This window comes from Lolium rigidum, chromosome 6 (genome assembly GCF_022539505.1).
Source record: "Lolium rigidum isolate FL_2022 chromosome 6, APGP_CSIRO_Lrig_0.1, whole genome shotgun sequence".
In the NCBI taxonomy this organism is placed as follows: domain Eukaryota; kingdom Viridiplantae; phylum Streptophyta; class Magnoliopsida; order Poales; family Poaceae; genus Lolium; species Lolium rigidum.
Genome location: NC_061513.1, coordinates 306,731,119 through 306,740,110, shown reverse-complemented (window position 1 = coordinate 306,740,110; position 8,992 = coordinate 306,731,119). Strand labels below are relative to the sequence as shown.

At 48.9% G+C, this 8,992-nt stretch overlaps 1 long non-coding RNA gene and 1 pseudogene across 1 annotated transcript; one reads left to right on the top strand and one right to left on the bottom strand.

Moving 5' to 3' along the window:
* Positions 1-435: 435 nt before the first annotated feature.
* On the bottom strand, positions 436-1,432 carry LOC124659237. Its single transcript, XR_006989496.1, has 2 exons — positions 835-1,432; positions 436-685 (listed from the first exon to the last, which is right to left on the bottom strand). It is a non-coding gene; the product is annotated as an uncharacterized LOC124659237 (long non-coding RNA).
* A 4,917-nt stretch (positions 1,433-6,349) lies between these two features.
* On the top strand, positions 6,350-8,584 carry LOC124664555 (annotated as a pseudogene).
* Positions 8,585-8,992: the final 408 nt, after the last annotated feature.

Sequence of the window (8,992 nt, the reverse complement as noted above, 5' to 3'; positions counted from 1 at the left end):
GATCGTTACCATGTCACGTTATGATTAACAGCAACTTCACGGTCGGTCCTGACCAAAATTCTGTAGCTTTGCTCGGCTGGCACGCAAGCAAGCAGTGGATTCAGTTTCAGCTCTGCACAAATAATGTCGTCACAGTACTTTGAAGAGTACTGCTACAGTACCACAACACCTTTTCTCTCTTTCCAATGTACGGTGAGCTAAATTAACCACCGAACCTCTGACCTCTGTTTAAAAATTCATCAGATTTTTGGTGCGGAAAGATTATAAACTTCGATGCAAACGAAACGTTCTGTTAATTATCTCGTAAATAACAATCTGACTTGTAAAATTCTATCAAACATATAGATCCCATGTTCATTTCAAGTTAAATGTAAAAAAAAAAGATTTTATAAGAAAGCGTGTATATGAAGTCCTTTAGTGTTAACAGACACAAACTAAAAAATCGAAAACATTTAATCATTCCAAAGAGTACTTCGAATAAAATCATAGAAAATCAGAATCAATTGGACAAAAAACATTTAAAAACATCAAATTTTCAATTCACATGAAAAGCTACGGTGAGCAGCCCATGTCGCTTTTTCTCCAGCGGTGCCACCCACTTTCTCCCCAGCTCGTGCCGCTGGCCGGTGCCCCTGTGGTGCCTGGTTTTCCATTTGTAGGTCGTCGGCCTCATCCTCCTCAGAAGCTGCAAGAAGATCAATAAGAACTGAATCACTCATAACCCAATCCAATGCGGAAATAAGCAAACAGAAAACAACTAGAAACCAATCCAGAACATGAAGAAAAGGTAGGAAACCCAGGGGCGGAGGCACGCTGGGCCTGCTTCTCCCCTACCGGCATCTCACAAAGTGTCCATCCACGACTGGCACCATCCGGGTCGATCTCGGCCACGAATCTAGCCATGGTTGGAGTCAAGGCTGGAATCGCCGCCACCATAATCTCGTGCCACGCAGGTGCTGTAGGAGGACGCCAGGGAGCAGGAGGAGAAGTGGATGTTCCAGGCGGAGATCCTCAGCGCATGTTTCAGCTTCCTCCAAAATGGATCACGATGTCGCAATGCGCAAGCTTGACTGCCACCACCGCCAGATGAAAATATCCTCCTCATCCTTCTTCTCCTGTGACAGCTGCTCCTCCGTCAAATCCCAAAAGCAGCAACTAAAAAATCACATTTTTTACATCTGCAGCATCAGGACCCAATCACCATTGCAGCGCATAATATTGGATCTAAGAAAATGGTCAATTGACAACGATCTCCAAAATGGTCTGGAATGCAATCCAGACCAACACAGCATCAAAACTGAACAGCTGGACCCCCACAAAAAAAAACTAAACAGACCAAATGAAAAACTTAAGTAAATTTGGTAAATCCCTGAAGAAGAAAGGGACGCGATGCACAGCCGCCGACGCATGGTGCACAGGCTGTCGTCGGGCAGTCGAGCAGCACGGGGCGGGGTGGGCAGCGTCCGCGAGCAGGATTAGGAAAGCCCGCGAAGCGAGCAGGACGGGGCCGCGAGACGGGTCGCAAGGCGTACGAGGCCGGAGCCGACGCGGGCGAGCTGGTATGGGGGCGGAGGTGAGCCTCGTCGGCGAGAGGATGTAGGGGCGCTCGTCCGGCGCAGCAGCCGGATTGGAATACCAGAGCCATCCAAGCCCCTCGTCGTCTACCTGGCCGGCAACGGCTCCCTCCCAAAATAGATCGACAACAGAAAGGGAAGTTTCGAAAAAAAGGGAAACAAATGAGACCAACAAACTGAAACCAAATCCCCGGTATTTCTAATTGATACGTACAACAATCAGAACAAATCAAGAGAGATAGGACTAATCCAAAGAGAGAGAAATTGGCTGGCTTCAGGGAAGAAAATGTCACGGGGAAACATCAAGAAAAAAGTTTAGAAAAAAGTGATGATGCAGCTGGGATCCGGGCGGCTCATGCATCTCGCCCCTGCCGGGTACATACCATGTGTAAAAAAATCAACACCAAATCCAGGTCAAAGCTTTACCAATTATTTGAATGAACATTGGATCTGGATGAGGTACACACCATGTACAAAAAAAATCAACACCGCCTGGGGAAGCAAATCCAGGAACATGGAAATGGGATCTTGATAGGGAACCATGCGCTGATGCGCACAAAAGATATGAGTTTCGGATGGGGGAAAAACAGCAGTCTCCAGATCGAGAAAAAGGAGTTGAAAAAAAAAATCATATCAAAGGAAACAGCCATGCCGAAAAATCTGAAAAATTTGCCCACGACTCCTCCAGCACGCGGGCCGTCCAGCGCTCAACTCCGCATCCTGCGTCCGCTGTGCCGCGAAAGCAATCTTGAGGCTGGGCGCCGCCTCCCCGAGAGCAGACTTCCCCGGCGGCGCAGGACATCCTGGCGTGGCCAGGAGGAACGCGAGGGGAAAAAGCGCACGCAAGGGGCTCCCGGAGTGCGGCGCGTGGTGTTGGGGACGCCGGCAGCCGGCGCACGGGCGAGGCGAACGTCGACCGCCGGCGGTATCAGCCGGTAGTGGGGATGGGTGCGGTGGGAAAGTACGAATACTTTTTTTTTGAGCTGGAAACTATGGATACTGATAGAGAGAGTCCTCTGCGTGCGGTGCGGGACAAGTGGTTTGTGTGTTTGGTGGGGAAAAAAGTACTAACGCCGTTAGTTTAGATGTGTGGTGAAAAAGCCCTTTAGAGCTTATCCAACGGTTATATCACTATGCACAGCTATGCCCCATGGTAGCTGGCTATTTCCCATATATATATATATATATATATATATATATATATGGGAAATACTGGGCTACCATGGGGTATAGCTATGCACCTTCATCCAACCATTGAATCATCCTATAGAGAATTTTTAACCCTACATCTAAACTGACACCGTTAACAGACACATCCCCAGAAAACCCACTTGAGAGGAACTGCTCGTGCGAGCCCCACCACTCCACACTGCACCCCACCCCAGCTGCCCATCTCTCTCCTCTCCCCTCCATTCTTGATGCGCTGCCGTCCTCCTCCCCAAGAGTCCTTCTCCCACGACTGCGCGCCTCCGGCGAAACTCCACCGCGCGCCTCCGGCGAAACCTCACCGCGCGCTTGCCGCTGGCCATGGTCCCTGCCCGGCGCACTGCATCCTGCATCACACGGGTCATAGGCCGAGGCGTAGGTGAGAAGAGCACGCGGCCGTCGCGGCCGTCCAGGGGCTCCAGCAGGCCGCGTAGAGGAGAAAGGAGAAGTCGGGGGCTCGGGGCTGAGGCATGCGCGAGGTCAACAGCAGCTTTTTTTGATCTGGACGTCCTTCACCTCCTCTTTTCAGATCCAGATTTTTCCTCACCGTTTGAGGGAATCTTGTCGTTATTTTTTTTCGTATATGGTGTGTTCCGCATCATTCGTTTCCCGATTCATTGTGAGGCAAAAGTTCTGTTAATTATCTTGGAATCTTTTTTATCTAGATCCCATGTTTATCTTAGATGGTGCCTGGAGCGAGCGGCCATAGATGGAGGCTCGATTGAAATGTTTTCTCATGCAAGATCCAGTAATTTTTCTACTGGTTGTTTCTAGACACGGATGGGTCTCTCTTTTCCCCTGATTTTTGCGGAAAGTTTGAGTCAGTTTAACGCACAATCATTCTTGTTTTGGTAATTGTGGAGAAATATTGGGGATTTGGTTTCCGTCTATTTTTGCTTTCGATCTATTTTTTGGTCTTTCCTTATTTTCTGCGGAGACAACATGGAAACTTCCCTATATTTTGTTCTTTCCTAATTTTTCTCCATCGTTGTGAGCTCTCATCACCAAAATCTCCTTCCACTGGACTCGTACGTTGGGCGGTTTCTCGGGGATGAGCGAGGCGTTGTCGCGGTCTGCATGTCCTCCGCCCGTCGAGGCCGCGCCGGCCGGGCATGGACTACCATTCCCGTGTGCGCGCTCCCACCGATTCCCCATCTATATGGGGTGCTGAAGCTCTGCCTCGCTGGAGCACCCTCCTTGTGGCGGCCGCCAGGATGACCTCGAACAGGCCCCTACCGATGGACAAGGTCGTGCGAGGCAGGAGACGGAGTCACCGCTAGGCCCTGGTACCTCTATCCTGGCTGGTGGCCATTGGTGTTTGAATCAAAGGCAGAAGTGGCCGTCAGTGCTGCCTAAGAAGGACGACAGTCATCCATCGGCGGGGCGGTGGGTGGAGCCGCGCGACACGGTTTCCCGGTGACCGCGAAGCCTCAACGCGCACAAGATGCGGCCGACGGGTGACACAGTGATTGGGGCCTCCATGTAGCCGCCATGGCAGTCCAACTCGCGAAGGGCGAGCTCGTACTCCATCCGAAGGATATTGCACTCGGTGGAGGATAACTCTAGCATCCAGCCACCTCGTCCGCAATGACATCTCCAGCATTCCCCAAGTTTCTCAATCTGAATTTGTTTCACCTCTTTTTTCCGAGTTGGATTAACTTCCCGTCCATTTTGTGCATGGTGTGTTCCCGATCCAGATCAATTTTCTTAATCTGTGATTTTTCAGTCCAAATCTGTCCTGATTCAGAGGAAGGCCTTTCCATTTTAATTTCTAGAGTGACATATTTGTTTGACATGCTATCTTTGGAAAAATAAATTCTAATTGGTGTTGGTGTTCCAGATTTAATTCCATATTTAGTTTCAGATTTAGTTCTAAATTTATTATTTAACATTTACTTTTCTTTTGTTCCGAGTTATAATTCCAGATTTGTCATTAAATAATTCAGTGGATGTGAGATCAAGCCGACACTAGAAAGTCTCAACTTCACGGCTAATTACTTCCCTTATTTTACTCTCCAAATTTTTCCTGCCTTTTGGAAGCATTTTTTTCCTTTCCACAATTAAGAGGGGTGGAGCCATTTTTATTCTCTAAATAATTCGCCACCCGTTAATATCTGAACACCTTTTTTTTTAGCTCACGCCGAAGTTTTTCTAAAGAAAGGCCTTCTCGAAGCGGACGAAAGAGCGGAGGAAGTAATAAGGAAAGAGGGGAGTATTAAGGAAGCCGTCGGTGGATTAATCAAAAAAAAAAAAGGAAGCCGTCGGTGGATTTGTTTAGGCCATGAGCTAGGCCAAAACTGGGGTCTGCCACCGTCCTTTTTTTCCTTAGTTTTTTTTAAAATTTGAAACTGGCATGGTACAGTGGCCTGCGAAGGAGTCAAGAAAAGTTTTCTTTTTGCATAGTTTATGCACGGGCACGGTTCTGTTTTGAACGGACAAACATCTTCTTTTTTGCAGTTTTCACACGGCACGGTCACTTCTACCTGACAGTTTTAGTACGGCACAGCTCATCTTTTTGAGTTTCTGAACTGGCCATCGACTACTATGTTTTGCAGTTTTTCCACTGCACGGTTCAGCCCAAACGGACACTACTAACGGAATTTAACAGCAGCACAAATCACAAGGCCACATCCAACGATTCTAAGCCTATGCGTAGCTATCACCCTAGGTAGAAAATCCGCGTCGTATATCTTCTTTTTTAATTTAGATGGAACGCCTACGTGACTCTCTCTTAACGGAGGATCGCATATGAGCAATTCAAGAGGAACTTGCGGGATTCTTTCTTAACGAGGTCATATCTCGAACTGGAGAATACCATCGGGAGTTCATAATGTTATGACTTAGGGATATGAATAGATATGATACCTTTTGGTCCCGGCTTTATATATTGTAAACATGCATTACTTGTAATGTATTTTATGACAATGCCTATATATACATGACCATGTTTGAGATTTCTTGAATGATGTATGCATTGCAGAATTGAATGAATAATATAAAACTCCGAAACACTGCCGCGGCAGAGAAACGCTGCTCCACACTGAACCTGCCCCGGCAGAGAAACGGCTATTTTCTCTGCCACGGCAGAGACCAACTAATCCCGGTTCGTATAACGAACCGGTACCAACTGTCCTCCACCGCGAGCCCCCTGACCACACCTGGCCGCACTACATGGCGGAGCCTTTGCTCCCGGTGTAAATTTGAACCGGGACTAAAGGGTTAAGCCTTTAATCCCGAATGTTCAGTCCCGGTTGCAAAATCGGGACTAAAGGCCCATACGAACAAGGATTATAAGCCTTTTTTCTACTAGTGATATGATCTCGATGCAATCCTACGATGTAGGACTTAACTGAGTACAAAATTAGTTTCCAGCTAGCCGAGAACTAGCAAATTCCCTTTTGTTAAATAATCTGATGTTCCATCCGGTACGACTTTTGCAGAGTTTGTCTCACGTTAAAAAAACTCGCGTTAGCAAGGCTTCTTCGTGCACGTTACAGAGACAGATGAATAGGTCGAATCTGTTGGAACTTTGTCCTTAAAGTCAGAAGATTATTTGATCGAGCAAAGCCATGGCTCCGTTGTACCTTTTCATTCTCCTCTCCGCAGTTTCAGCCTTGAGCGGATTGTATGGCCAGGGCGCCAAGCCGGCCTGGCCTTACTGCTCCAATACAGACAACTACACCATGGCCAGCCAGTACCAGGTGAACCTCGCCCAGCTCCTGGCTGACCTCTCGCCCAGCGCGATCAACAATGGCGGCTTCGCCTACCGTACCGCTGGCGAGGCGCCTGACAGGGTCTTCGGCCTCATCATGTGCTACAACGACCTCAACTGGACCGAGTGCCAGAGCTGCATCAGATCCGCAGCCGCCGGCATACAGCAGACGTGCCCGTTCAGCCGGGTGGCGAGGTCCGTCTACCACGCGTGCGTGCTGCAGTACTCGAACCAGCCCTCCTTCTCCGTCGCCATCATCGAGTATGTTTTCTACGTGAAAGGGCCCACCGACGTCGTCGACACGGCCAACATGGACGTGACCCGATCAAAGCTGATGAGCCGACTCTCGGCGGAGGCTGCCGGCTCCTCCCTGCGGTTGGGGAACGGGAGCGAACGGTACACGGACTCGCAAGGTATGTTGCAGGTCATGTACGGCATGGCACAGTGCACTAGGGACCTGAACATTAGTGAGTGCACCAGGTGCCTCAAATTTTTTGTTGAACAACTACGGGAGCTGCTGCCAACCAGAATCTCCGGTGGCATCAAGGGGTATAGCTGCTACATGGGGTACAAACTAGACGGCCCCATCGTCCCCATCACAATCTTTCCAGTAACCGAGCCGCCACCCCGGCCACCATCATCAGGAACACCTCTCCCACCAGGTAATTAGCATTTCAGTTCAAAAAAATATAATTATCATTGAGTATATATGACTATGTACGAAGCACAATCAGTGAAAAAACAATTCCGTACGTAATATATATCTATCTATGTCCTGGTGTGTTTTCATTGGTAATTAGCTTCACCATCTCCCTCCACAACCCTGCCGGTTAGGAGGAACACAAGGGCGACAGCAGTTATTGGCGGCTTAGCTGCCGGCTCCATTGTGTTCACCGTACTCGCTGGTATCTTTCTTTGGATTTGTTTGCGCCGTCGGAGGCCAAATGACTCGGAGAAAGAGCAAGAACAATATATGTTCGACGAGCAGCCCATGGAAGACGAGTTCGATCAGGGCATGGGGCCCAGGCGGTTCCGCTACAACGAGCTCGCCATCGCCACAAACTATTTCTCTGACAAGGAGAAACTCGGCCAAGGGGGCTTCGGGTCGGTGTACCAAGGGTATTTGAAGGAAGAAGACCTTCACGTTTGCTGTAAAAAGAGTTTCCAAGACTGCTCAGCAAGGGAAGATCGAAGGAGTACGTCGCCGAGGTGACAATCATAAGCCGGTTAAGGCACCGCAACCTCGTGCAACTCGCTGGTTGGTGCCACGGCGGTGGTGAGTTTTTGCTTGTCTACGAGTTGATGCCCAACGGCAGCCTCGACCATCACATTCACAACGAGGAGACCATCCTGTCATGGCCACTCAGGTACGCTCACAACTGTTGTAGATCTAGTCACTCCACAGTTCTGCTTATGCTTGAATTATAGTGAGCTCATTCTTAACTTCAGGTATGAGATAGTTCTTGGTATAGGGTCTGCACTTTTATACCTACATAAGGAATGGGAACAATGCGTTCTGCACCGAGACATCAAGCCGAGCAACGTGATGTTGGATGAATCCTTCAATGTGAAGCTTGGCGATTTTGGGCTGGCGAGACTTGTGGAACACGAACAAGGATCATACACCACAATGCTCGCCGGCACCGTGGGGTACATGGACCCGGAGTGCATGGTTACTGGAAGGGCCAACACCGAGTCTGACGTCTACAGCTTCGGTGTGGTCCTCCTCGAGATTGCCTGCGGCAAGCGCCCAATCCTGGTACTGCGAGGAAATGAATCATGCACCATGCACCTGGTGCAAATTGTTTGGGAATTATACGGCAATGGCAGGATCCTTGAGGCAGCAGATGCTCGACTGAACGGCGAATTTGACAACGAACAGATGCAGCGTGTGATGGTCGCAGGGCTCTGGTGCGCGCACCCTGATAGGAGCTTGAGACCGTCCATCAGGCAGGCGATTAACGTGTTGCGGTCCGAGGCACCGTTGCCGAGCCTCCCCGCTAAAATGCCTGTTGCCACGTTTGCTTCGTCGGTTGAAAGCTTGGTGTCTCAATCTCTATCTCCAACAACGATCAGCAGCGGCAGCGACTAGGTCACAGACACCACGCATTCTAGCACCTACACCACAGGAACCACACGTTCCAGCAGTGGGTACACACACTGGCATGAGTTAATCTTGTAGGATGATTGTATTGTATGGTTAACTGCGTCAGTCGGTTGTGTGGAATAACAAGCGAAAGTGCGCAACGCCAGATGGTTGTTATTCTTCCGTACTTTTGACAGAAAATTATGTACAACATTTGTTACCAATCAAACAAATCCAAGTCTGACTTGTTACTTTATCTCGGTTTTTCTCCAAATACCTTTAGAAAAAACTAGCACATTAGCCCTCGCAATAAGTAGGAGAAAGTAATATTTAAATAAAAAGTAAAAGAAAAAGGTATGTCATCGAAGGCCTCTAATGTGGTTGTCTGCATACACATACTGCCAACTGGGTTCC